Below are 13,139 nucleotides of genomic sequence, written 5' to 3'. Positions count from 1 at the left end.
TTGAATAAATGAGTTCATTATTTGCCTTCAACTGACTCCTGGTGTGTGTGCCGTTGACGGCATGCCTTCTCACCCCCTCCCCCAAGGGAGACATTAGGATCCAACAACAGCTTCCAACCAGCTATGTAATTGGAGATGACCTGGAACTCCTGATTCTCCTGCCTCCACCTCTCAAGTTCTGGGAGTACATCTTTTTCCATTGATTTTTTTCTTTTAAAATAGGAGAAACCAAGAACACAGCCCCCCACTACCACAAATTATGCAGTTGAGTTTCCTGAATTTGTGGAAATCACATAGGTCAGCACATCCAGAGTGCAATGGATAAGCCTCAACCTGTGAAAACCACCTTCTTGATCATGGTATTTCCCTTGCCAGGTAAGTATGCTGTACTGGTTTGAAAGAAAATGGTCCTCAAATGGCACTATTAGGAGGTGTGGCCTTGTTGGAGGAAGTATGTCACTGTGGGGATGGGCTTTGAGGTCTCTTTTGCTCAAGCTTCCCTCAGTGTGACAGACGGTTGACTTCCTGTTGCCTGCAAGATGTAGCACTCTCAGCTCCAGCACTGCATCTGCCTGCATGCGACCATGCACCCTGTCATGATGATGATGTACTGAACTTCTGAAACTGTAAGCAAACCACCACAATTAAATGTTTTCTTTATAAAAGTTGCGTGGTCATGGTGTCTCTTCACAGCAATAAAAACCCAAACTAAGACAGAAGTTGGTACCAGGAACTGGGGTATTGCTGTGATAGACCTGACCATGATATTGTTTGGAGGAATATGTACTTTGATACTTTGGGTTAAGAAAGCAGTTGGGGGGGGGGGCTGGAGAGATGGCTCAGAGGTTAAGAACACTGCTTGTTCTTCCAAAGGTCCTGAGTTCAATTCCCAGCAACCACATGGAGGCTCACAACCATCTGTAATGAGATCTGGTGCCCTCTTCTGGCCTGCAGGGATATGTGCAGACAGAACACTGTATACATAATAAATAAATAAATCTAAAAAAAAAAAAAAAGAAAGAAAGCAGTGGGATGCTTTAAGCACTTGCTTAATGGGCCATACTAGCAGGAATATGGAAGACAGTGGTGCTGAGTGTGATTTGATGAACTGTCCAGGGCTGTATCAAGAGGTTTCAGAGGAGAATTTCAGTATGTTGCCTAGAATTCATTCTTGTGATATTTTGGGAAAGGAAGTGGCTGCCTTTTGCCCTTGTCCAAAGAGTCTGCCTGAGGTTAAAGTGAAGAGTTTTGGATTAATTCCATTGGCAAAAGAAATCTCAAAATAGCATAGTATAGGCTTTGTCATGTGGATATTAGTGGTAACTCTAATGAAGATACATAATGAAAAGGAGCAAGCTGAGCAAGGAAAAATATTTGAGAAGAAAAAGGGCACACCAGAAATTGGAATGGAGCTAAGTCTTATGTTCAGGGAGATAAATGGATTAAGAAATGGAATAAAGGGAGCGATGACCTCAGAGCAATATCCCACCTGGCTAATTTTCCAATTTGTGAAAAGGAACTGAAGAAAAGCTTAGAGCCAGGTGTGGTGGAGCACGCCTTTAATCTCAGCACTGGGAAGGCAGAGGCTGGTGGATATCTGAGTTTGAGGCCAGCCTGGTCTACAGAGCACGTTTCAGGACAGCCAAGCTTAGGCAGTGAAAGACAGAAATCTGGCAAAGATGTAATTGAACAAGGGAGCCATGTTCCAGCTCCAGTAAGCAGCAGAACTTGGCAGCTTCAACCACAACGTTACCACTAATATCCATGTGACAGGTTCTGGCTTTAGAGTTAAAGATAGAAGAAAGAAGTTATGTAATAAATCTACTGAGGCCAGGTATGTGTCGGGGGTGTCCCTGAATGGAGGCCTAGTAGAGAGGCCTTTGCATGAAGCTGTGAAGGTGAAGCCTGAATTGCCTTGGAGACCCCAAGATGTTGGAGATGCCAGAGCCTTGGGATACCTGCCAAGCAAAGCTGCTAACAGGGAGTGGAACCAGCCCAAGAGAAAGAAGTGTGTTGCAGTCAACAAAGCTGAAAGGAGTTGGAGATCTGAAGAGTGTTTTGACATCAGACATGAAGATTTAGAGTTTGGAATTTGTCCAGCTGGTTTTCCGTCTTGCTTTCATCCAGTAATTCCTCGATATGCTCCCTTCCCCACATTCTGGAATGGTAATGTATATCCTGTGTCATTATATGTTGGAAGTATGTGATCTGCTTTTTTGATTTTGATTTTATAGGGGATTACAGTTAAGAGATTTTATGAATTTAAGAAAAGACTTTGAACTTTGGACTTTTAAACATTATTGAGACTGTGATAGACTATGGGGACTTTTGTTGTTGTTGTTGTTGTTTCTCGATAGAGGGTTTCTCTGTGTAACAGCCCTGGCTGTCCTAGAACTCCATCTGTAGATCAAGCTGGCCTCAAACTCACAGAGATCCATGTGCCTCTGCCTCCGAGTGCTGGGATTAAAGGCGTGCACCACCATTGCCTGGCAACTATGGGGTCTTTTGAATTTGGACTAAATGTATTTTGCAATATGATATAGCTATAAGCCTTTGGGAGCCAGGGAGTGGAATGTGCTGGTTTGAAAGAAAATGGCCCCCAAAGGGAGTGGCACTATTAGGAGATGTGGCCTTGTAGGAGAAAGTATGTCACTGTGGGGACAGGCTTTGAGGTCTCTTTTGCTCAAGCTCCCCTCAGTGTGACTATCAATCAGCTTCCTGTTGCCTGCAAGATATAGCACTCTCAGCTCTAGCACCACACCTGCCTGCACACCCATGCTCCCCATCATGATGATAATGGACTGAACCTGTGAAACTATAAGCAAGCCACCCCAGTTAAATGTTTACTTTATAAAATTTGCCATTGTCAGGGCTGGAGAGATGGCTCAGAGGTTAAGAGCACTGGCTGCTCTTCCAGAGGTCCTATAATGAGAACTAGTGCCCTCTTCTGGTGTGCAAACAGAACACCATATACATAATAAATAAATAAATCTTAAAAAAAATTGCCATGGTCATGGTTTCTCTTCACAGCAATAAAAACCTAACTAAGACATATGCCCATTAAATTTAAATGAATGGGTTTCATTATATCTTTTTCATACATATGAAAATATGCACATTTTTTAAATTTGTATCCCTCCCCCATGCCCTCTGCCCACATTCTGGCTGGTTCCCTCTCCCTAAATAGTTCTCTTTGCAGCTTTCATATCACATATATTTCATTACCCTCTCACCATACATGCCATGTTCTCACCCTTCTCATGATCCCCTTTTCTAGTTTCATCACACACACACACACACACACACACGCACACACACACACACACACACAATTTTAAATCTAATTTTTGAATATGAGAAAAAAGATGAAGTCTGTCTTTCTTTATTGTTTGTTTGAGACAGGGTCTCATGTCGCCCAGACTGGCCTCAAACTCAATATGTATGTAGCCATAGATGACCCTGAACTGCTGTGAAACAACAGTTTTCTATACTATGAATATGTATTACTCTCATTACTTAATAAAAAGCTGTCAGGCCAGTAGCTTGGCAGGAAGTTAAGCAGGAAAGCCAAACTGAGGATGATGGGAAGAAGGAGGGTGGAGTCAGGAGAGATGCCAGCCAGTCACTGAGCAAGCAGGACATGTTAAAATGAGGTAACAAGGGGTTGGGGATTTAGCTCAGTGGTAGAGCACTTGCCTAGCAAGCACAAGGCCCTGGGTTCGGTCCTCAGCTCTGAAGAAGAAAAAAAGAAAATGAGGTAACAAGCCATGAGCCACATGGCAAAGCATAAATAGAAATACAGGTTAATTTAAGTGTAAGAATTAGCTAGTAACAAGCCTGAGCTATCAGTTGAGCATTTATAAGTAATATTCAGCCTCTGAGTCAGTTATTTGGGACCAGGTGGTCAGGAAAGGAAACGTCTGCTTACACTGACTTCACCTCCAAAGTGCTGAGATAACAAATCTGTAAGTGAAAGTTCTTGGAAAGAAGCTGCACCTGCTGCTGAGCCTTCTGCACCACGGAGAAACTGGGTAGAACTTCAGTGATTGTGGAGAGTTTGTAATGTTCCAAGTCCAGAGCCAAATTATCATGGTTTGTCTTTAGCCATCTTACTTGCCATTTATTGCCTTCATCCCTAGCTTCCACCAAGCAAAAGCCTGAGAGCATCCTGCAGTAGCATTTGGACTCTATAGCAGAGACTTAACCTGCTTTGCTTTAACCTGCCCACCTAATGTTTCAACCAATGAATTTTAAAAGTGCCTTGATTTGTGAGTTTTTGTTTTGTTACTACAAAAGTTTCATGAAACAATTCCTGCATTGGACTATGGAGTTTGAGTAACCTAAATCCATGATCCCAGGCCATGGTCACTCATATTTGGATCCAAAATAAACTATCTTGTACATCTTTTGAGGTGAAAGTTGTGTTTTCTCCTTAGACAACACACTGGTTTTGTGCGGTGCTGGGAATTGAACCCATGGATTTGTGTATGCTAGCCAAGCCCTCTACCCACTGAGCCACATCTCCAGCCCCAGGTATTTGTCTTTTTAAATTTGGCTTATTTTACTTAATGATTTTTTTGTTTTTTGTTGTTATTGTTTTGTTTTTTGCTTTTTTGTTTTTGTTTTTTTTGTTGTTTTTCGAGACAGGGTTTCTCGGTGTAGCTTTGCACCTTTCCTGGAACTCACTCTGTAGCCCAGGCTGACCTCAAACTCACAGATATCCGCCTGCCTCTGCCTCCTGAGTTTTTTTTTTTTTTTTTTTTTTTTGAGACAGGGTTTCTCTGTGTAGTTTTGGAGCCTGTCCTGGATCTCGCTCTGTAGACCAGGCTGGCCTCAAACTCACAGAGATCTGCCTGGCTCTGCCTCTAAGTGCTGGGATTAAAGGCATGTGCCACCACCACCTGGCTCTACTTAATGATTTTTGGTTCCATCCATTTCCTACAAATATTACTCCACTTTTCTTTGTGGCTGAATAAAAGCCCATTGTGTGGCTGCACCAGTTTATGTTCTCACCAGCAGTTAATAACAGTGTCCCTTTCCTCACATCCTCATCAGTATTTGTTGTCTTTTGATTTCATTTTTTAAGATTTATTCATTATATATAGTGTTCTGCCTGCATGTATACCTGCAGGCCAGAAGAGGGCGCCAGATCTCATTATAGATGGTCGTGAGCCACCATGTGGTTGTCAGAAACTGAACTCAGGACCTCTGGAAGAGTAGTCAGTGCTCCTAACCTCGGAGCATTCTCTCCAGCCCCGTCTTCTGATTTCTTGATGAAAGCTATTGTGAAATGAAATGGAATCTCAAGAGTCTTAATTTTCAGGACAGTAAAGGATGCTGAACACTTTTGTAGTATTCAATAACCATTTGCACTTCTTCTTTTGCCAACTGTTCAGTTCATCAGTCCATTTTTTGATCTCATGGGTTTGTGTGTGTTTCTTTTTTAAAGTTCTTTCTATATCTTAGATATTTATCTATTTAATATGTACTTGCTATCACTTCACTCTGCTGATTAATTCCTCTGCTGTGCCAAAGATTATTTTTTGAAAAACATGTAGGGCTAGTGATATGGCCAGCTCAACATGTAAAGGCACTTGCTGCCAAGCACAATGACCTGACTTTGAGCCCCAGGAACCACACTGTGGACGGAGACAACCAAACCCCACAAGTTGTCCTCTGACACTGACATGTGAGCAGCGACATGCTCCCCCACCCAGAATAAATAAATAAATGTAAATAAAATTTACAAAAATTAATTAAAAAATTTATCTAATGTTATTTTACATGTATGAGTGTTTTGTCTGCATGTATGTATGCATGTGTACTACATGCATGCCTGGTTCCTAAAGAGGCCAGAAGAGAGTTCAGATCCTCTGGGACTGGAGTCACAGATGGTTGTGAGCCACCATGTGGGTGCTGTATCTTTTTTTCTTTTTTTTTTTTTTTTTTTTTTTTTTGAGACAGAATCTCACTATGCAGCCCTGACTGGCCTAGAATTCTATGTAGACCAGGTTGGCCTTTCAGCAATCCTTCTGCCCCTGCCTCCCAGATGCTAGATTCCAGGTGTGAGCTCACTATGCCTTATCTTAAAGTATTTTCCTCTAGCATTTTTTTTTTTTTTGGTTTTTCGAGACAGGGTTTCTCTGTGTAGCTTTGCGCCTTTTCCTGGAACTCACTTGGTAGCCCAGGCTGGCCTCGAACTCACAGAGATCCACCTGGCTCTGCCTCCCAAGTGCTGGGATTAAAGGCATGCGCCACCACCGCCCGGCTTCCTCTAGCATTTTCAAAGTTTCAGGTCTTATACTCAAGTCTGATGCAGTCTGAATTTATTTATTCATTCATTCATTCATTTATTTATTTGTTTGCTTGTTTGTTTGTTTTGGTTTTTTGAGACAGGGTTTCTCTGTGTAGCTTTGCTCCTTTCCTGGAACGCACTTGGTAGCCCAGGCTGGCCTTGAACTCACTTGAATCCGCCTGCCTCTGCCTCCCGAGTGCTGGGATTAAAGGCGTGCACTACCACCACCCTGCTTGAATTTATTTTTATTATATTCATTTATTGAGTATGAGTGAGGTGAGTGTAAGTGTGTGAGTATGTGTGTGTAGATGCATGCACCACAATACTCAAGTGGAGACCAGATAACAAATTACAGAAGTTAGGAGCAAATTCAAGCAAACTCAGGCTTGGTGCCAAGTGCCTTTACCCACTGAGCCATCTTGCTAGCCCTTGAGCTGATGTTTTTGTGCAGGATGGATGATATGTATATAATTTCATTCTCTTACATGTGGATATCCAGTTTTTACAAAACTGTTTTTTCCTAGTAAGACAAATAAATATCCAAACACTAATATTATCATTTTGCTTTGACATTCATGCTAGATGTCCTAACAACTCTGTAAAAGAAAGAGAAATGGAATTCCTTTATAGGAGACTGCGGATATGGCTCAGTCAGTAGAGTGTTTACCCAGTATGCATGCCACCTTGGGTTCAATGCCCAGGAGAAATTGGGCAGGGCAGTACAAACCTGGGAAGTGGAGGCAAGGAAGGTCAGAATTTCAAGGTTATCCTCTGTGGTTGTTCGTTTTTTTACTCTTGGGGGTGGGGGCACCATCCAGCTCCCAAATGAATCATGGAGGCTTAGTCTTTTTTTTTTTCAGAGCTGAGGACCAAACCCAGGGTCTTGCGCTTGCTAGGCAAGTGCTTTACCACTGAGCTAAATCCCCAACCCTGAGGCTTAGTCTTAATTATGAATGCCCAGCCTTAGCTTGGCTTAGTTGTAGCCATTTTTTCTTAACTTAAATTATCCCATCTATCTTTTGCCTCTGGCTTTTCCTTTTCTATTCCTGTACACCTTTCTTTGTTTCTTACTCCGTGGCTTGCTGTGTAGCTGGGTGGCTGGCCCCTCGAATCCTCCTCCTTCTCTGGCTGCTTCATCTCTTTCTCTTTCATTCCTTTTCTTCTCTCTTTTCCCAGATTTCTCCTTGTATATATTCTCTCTGCATGCCAGCCCTGCCTATCTCTCTCTCCTGCCTTGCTATTGACCATTCAGTTCTTTATTACACCAGTCAGGCGTTTTAAAGAGCAAAGTAACACAGGTTCACAGAGGTAACAAATGCAACATAAAAGTAACACACCTTAAAATAACATTCTACGCCGGGTGGTGGTGGCGCACGCCTTTAATCCCAGCACTCGGGAGGCAGAGCCAGGCAGATCTCTGTGAGTTCGAGGCCAGCCTGGGCTACCAAGTGAGTTCCAGGAAAGGAGCAAAGCTACACAGAGAAACCCTGTCTCAAAACACCAAAAAAAAAAAAAAAAAACCATTCTACAATAATCCTCAGTTGCACATCAAGTTTGAGGCCAGCCTGGGCTAGAGAATCCTTATAATAAGAATCCTTCTTATACATTAATCTTATAAATCTTTTTTTTTTTTTGGTTGTTTTGACACAGGATTTCTCTGTGTAGTTTTGGTGCCTGTCCTGGATCTCGCTCTATAGACCAGGCTGGCCTCGAACTCTCAGAGATCCTCCTGGCTCTGCCTCCCAGAGTGCTGGGATTAAAGGTGTGCGCTTAATCTTATAAATCTTATAAGATAGTTTTAAGGCTGTTCATTAACACGTGTAATCTTAGCATTAACACTTGTAATCTTAAGATAGGGTAACTGAGGCCAAAGGATTGCCAAGAATTGGAGGCAAGCATAGACTAAATAGTTAAGTGTCTACCTGAATTACATAGTGACATTCTGTCTTTAAGTGAAAAAAAAGACAATATTAGGAATGGGTGTAACAAAAGATGTTCAAGCCAGGCGGTGGTGGCGCATGCCTGTAATCCCAGTACTCGGGAGGCAGAGCCAGGTGGATCTCTGTGAGTTCAAGGCCAGCCTGGGCTACCAAGTGAGTTCCAGGACAGGCTCCAAAGCTACACAGAGAAACCCTGTCTCGAAAAACCAAAAAAAAAAAAAAACCAAAACAAAGCAAAACAAAACCCACATGAAGCCTATTTATAAGCCACTGTTGTGTAGAAAGAAACAGTACACTTGGGGAAGATACAAAAAGCATGAAGGGGGCAGAGAAAAGACTGGAGAGATCCCTGAGTTTTCACTGCCAGCCAATCTTTATGCTTCCTGGAAGAAGGAAACAAATGCCAAGAAAACGCTGCAAATAGAAAAATGATGACAGAGTTCCCCATGACAGAGCCAATTTGAAAAGATCTTTTCTTTTCTCTTCTCCTTCCTTCCTTCCTTCCTTCCTTCCTTCCTTCCTTCCTTCCTTCCTTCTTTCCTTCCTTCCTGTCTTTTCCTTTTTCATCCTCCCTTTCTCTCTCTCTCTCTTTCCCCAAGTGTTCAAAATAATTTGTCAATCACTAGCTGACCATTAAAATATTGTTTATAATTTAGAATCACCATGGAAACATACCTCTGAGACTCTGGCTGCTTGTGTCTGAGAGGGTGCTGGTGAGACAGAGAAAAACTTAGAAAAAAAGAATTATATCCTTCAATAAACAGCATTCGGCATTAAATAAATAAATAAATAAATAGTTATATTTTTTTCCTTTGGGGGGGTCCCAGGGTGAGGGAGGGGTCCCCAAACCAGGAAAGTTTGGGTTAGTACTCTGCTATATTGGTTAGTGTTAGTAAGAGAGAGAGAGAGAGAGAGAGAGAGAGAGAGAGAGAGAGAGAGAGAGAGATTTACAGCATGCTTTTAATTTTTACCTGAGATAAGCCTTATCTGAGACAGATTATTTTAAGGCACCTGTGTATCTGGAGTTTTCTCCAGTCCCACCCAGGCCCACAGCTGCTCAGACCCAAGTAAACACAAAGAAACGTATATTACTTATAAACTGTTTGGCTGTGGCAGGCTCCTTGCTATCTAGTTCTTATATCTTAAATAAATCCATTTCTATGTATCTATTAGTTGCCACATGGCTTGAGACTTACTGGTACTTTCACATCATGCTTCCTCTATCTCTGGCTGGTGACCCCTGACTCAGCCTTCCTGTTCCCAGAATTCTCCTCTCTGCTTATTCCACCTATACTATACTTCCTGCCTGACTACTGGCCAACCAGCGTTTTATTTATCAACCAAATCAGAGCAACATATTCACAGCATCCCCAGCACACCTGTTTCTTTTATTACTTGAGTATCCAGGAGACACAGGTGATCAATTCCTGACACTTTTGGGTTTGGGGTGTAAATACCTCTGGACTGTTACTGTTCCTTACCACAGGCCTGAGTGCAGACCATCCCAGAAACCTGCACTCAGGCCTGTGGTCCTAATCATCCTCTCTATGCAGACCTGCTGGGTAAAGCCACAAGGAACCTGAAAACGGGCTCCCACAGGTCCCCCTTTCTTTTTTTTGGTTTTTCGAGACAGGGTTTTTCTGTGTAGCTTTGTGCCTTTTCCTGGAACTCACTTGGTAGCCCAGGCTGGCCTCGAACTCACAGAGTTCCTCCTGGCTCTGCCTCCCGAGTGCTGGGATTAAAGGCGTGAGCCACCACCACCCGGCCCCCTTTCTTAATATATAAAAAACAACTCGTTATTAATGACTTACAGCAATCTGCATAGCTGTTATACCTCCCAGTATGGGAATAGAGGATGATAAAGATGGCATTTCTTTTTTGGATTAGGTCCAAGGTGATTACAGCAGTCTTTAGTTGCATCAAGCCCTTTCTAAACCAAAAACTCTTAATGCAATTGCAAACATAAAGAAATTTAGTTCGGGTTTGAGAGATGGGAGTTCAATTCCCAGCAACCATATGGTGGCTCACTACCATCTGTGATCTGGTGCCCTCTTCTGGCCCGCAGGGATGTGTGCAGGCAGAACACTGTATACATTATAAATAAATAAATAAATAAATAAATAAATAAATAAATAAATAAATAAATAAATAAATAAATAAATAAATAAATCTTTTAAAAAAATCTTAGCTTCATCATCCCCAGTAACAGGTTAACATAAATATTGCTATACATAGTCACAATTCTCTCAATCTTACAACTCAAAGCAAACTCTTAACAGAACCATTTGAATTAACATAAATGGTGCTATATATAGTTAAAATTTTTCTCAGTCTTACAATTTAACTCTTAATAGAATCATTTGAATTTTATTGCTAACAGAACATAGGAAAAACTTCTGATGTTTACATCAAACTTAAATATTTCCTTTACGCCACAAAACCAGGGTGCATAAATATCAATAGGTTAAACATAATTTCTGCAAACATACATTCAACCTTAATTCACTCATAACTCCTCCTTTTCTTTCTACTTTTTTTTTTTTTTTTTTGGTTTTTTTTGAGACAGGGTTTCTCGTAGCTTTGCGCCTTTCCTGGATCTTGCGCTGTAGACCAGGCTGGCCTCGAACTCACAGAGATCCGCCTGCCTCTGCCTCCCGAGTGCTGGGATTAAAGGCGTGCGCCACCACCGCCCGGCTCTTTCTACTTTTTTAAACAAAATCTCGAACCTAGTTAGACAAAACCCAAACTTATACAATTCCTACAAACCCATATTGAAATGCAATATTCTCAATCTAACCATTAACACTTTGAAAACTTTTAGCAAAACATCCAACAGCAGTTTCTTAATAAAACTCTTTACATTTTAAAGGAATCTCTTGGTGTACCCATTTTGCATTTCTTACTAACAAAACATGGCATTAATCCACTCAAACAACAAGAAAATATTTTTTAAATTAAATAGACTAAGGAATATTAACTCTCCCTTTTCTTTATAATTTTTAAGCAAAATCTCAAGCCTAGTTAGAAAATCCAAATTTTTCCATTTAAACAGTACCATTTGTAACACAAAACCAGTTCCATAAGTAATTCCATTTTTATATAAACATTTCCATAAAACAGTTCCATTTTTAACACAAAACAATTCATGAATCACCAGCATATATGCATACACAAAACTGCGTCTTGGGTCTAGGTAGAAACAATAAATTTCTTCATTTAAACAGTTCCATTTTTAACACAAATAATTCCAGAAAACAGTTCCTAGGCCATCACCATAAGTAAATTCAAAGTTGTCCCATTGCAACAAAATCACTATTGTTCATTTCATTTCTTAAGTCCCAAAATTCAAATAATAAGTTCTGGTACGAGCATTCCAAATATGAAAAAATCCATTACTATTTTTGTAGTTTTATCTCATTTTTTTAAGTTCAAAAAGTTCAAAAAAAGTAAATTCTGGTATCAGACTTTCACTTCCAAATATGAAGAGACGTTTTACAACCAAAACTTTTTGCAGTTAATTTTAGTTCAAACAAGCGTCTCTGCAACTTTCATTCTCATGCCAGAGGCCTTTTTAGTTATAGTAATATTTTAATTTTTTTTTTTTTGGTTTTTGAGACAGGGTTTCTCTGTGTAGCTTTGTGCCTCTCTGGAACTCACTTGGTAGCCCAGGCTGGCCTCGAACTCACAGAGATCCGCCTGGCTCTGCCTCCCGAGTGCTGGGATTAAAGGCGTGAGCCACCACCGCCCGGCTTTATAGTAATATTTTAAACTGCACCGATTTTTGCTGTTAGCTCAGGTTTTTCTGTGTTGTGTTGATTTTCCATGGATCTTAGCTGTGGATGCCTTATGCTGGTTCTGGTGTCCGCCATTCTTAGCTTCTTAGCGGCTTCTGGAGCTTTTGAAAACTGCTCAGACTGCCTGCTTTGAAATCTACTAGGACACAAAATCTTCAGGTTTTTTCACCATATACATTAAGCATAGACTCACACTTAACATTTACACTTTTTTTTTACAAACTCACATATAACATATCTTGCAAAGCATTTAGACACACATTCAACATTTACACTTTTTTACAAACTCACATATAACATATTAACATCTACTTATTTATACTCCTTAAGAAAACTATAGAACTACTTTAGCAGATATATTTCTTATTTACTTCTTATTTTCATCTTTTACAACTAACATCTTATTTACTTCTTATATTCTTTTACAACTAGCATCTTTACTTATTTACTTCTTATATTCTTATTTAAACTTACATTTACAACTAGCATCTTTACTTCTTATAAGCTTAAAACTACATGTCTTAGGACTACCTTAGATTTATAGCTAGCATCTTTTACTTATATTTCTTGCAAGGTTATATTCTTACTTCTTATTTTAACTTAGATCTTTATTTCTTAGCTGCCACACCAACTCCAGTGTCATCCCTGTGACATAAACAATTATGTCAATAATAGCGGACGGGAGATACATGTCCCATGGGACTAAGTCCCCTGGAGGTCCCTGGCAGAGTATCTGCATTATGCTTCCTTCTCAGAGAAGATGTACTTCACAGATCATGAGCTCCCTGGGCTATGGGTTCTGTATAACTGTTTTTTTGATAATGTTTTAATTAATCTATGAAGCACAGCCAAAATTAATGAATGCTTGGGTTGTAAACTATGGAGGAAAGGAGAAGCTGGACAAGGATCTTAATCAGATATAACAAAATAAGCAATTTTTTAAGACCCCAAGCCGCTAGATAAAGAAAGTATAAAGGTTTAGGCACTTCTGGGGAATGAACACTCACCCACTAGGAATCTTTTAGGAATCCCAACTAAAGTGATTTATGACAAAAGACGTTATCTCATAGGAGGCAGAGGGTGGGCCCCTCTGTTGAGGAAGTTCAACAT

General features: G+C 40.6%; 1 non-coding gene across 1 annotated transcript; it reads right to left on the bottom strand.

Moving 5' to 3' along the window:
• Positions 1-219: 219 nt before the first annotated feature.
• LOC128118314 (U1 spliceosomal RNA) lies at positions 220-383 on the bottom strand. The gene has a single exon (XR_008221148.1). It is a non-coding gene; the product is annotated as a U1 spliceosomal RNA (small nuclear RNA).
• Between the last annotated feature and the right edge of the window lie 12,756 nt (positions 384-13,139).

The sequence above is a fragment of the Peromyscus californicus genome, unplaced genomic scaffold, assembly GCF_007827085.1.
Source record: "Peromyscus californicus insignis strain IS unplaced genomic scaffold, ASM782708v3 Scaffold_10__1_contigs__length_136768540, whole genome shotgun sequence".
Classification (NCBI taxonomy): domain Eukaryota; kingdom Metazoa; phylum Chordata; class Mammalia; order Rodentia; family Cricetidae; genus Peromyscus; species Peromyscus californicus.
The sequence above is the reverse complement of the archived record's forward strand: the minus strand, read 5'-3'. Positions and strand labels throughout refer to the sequence as shown.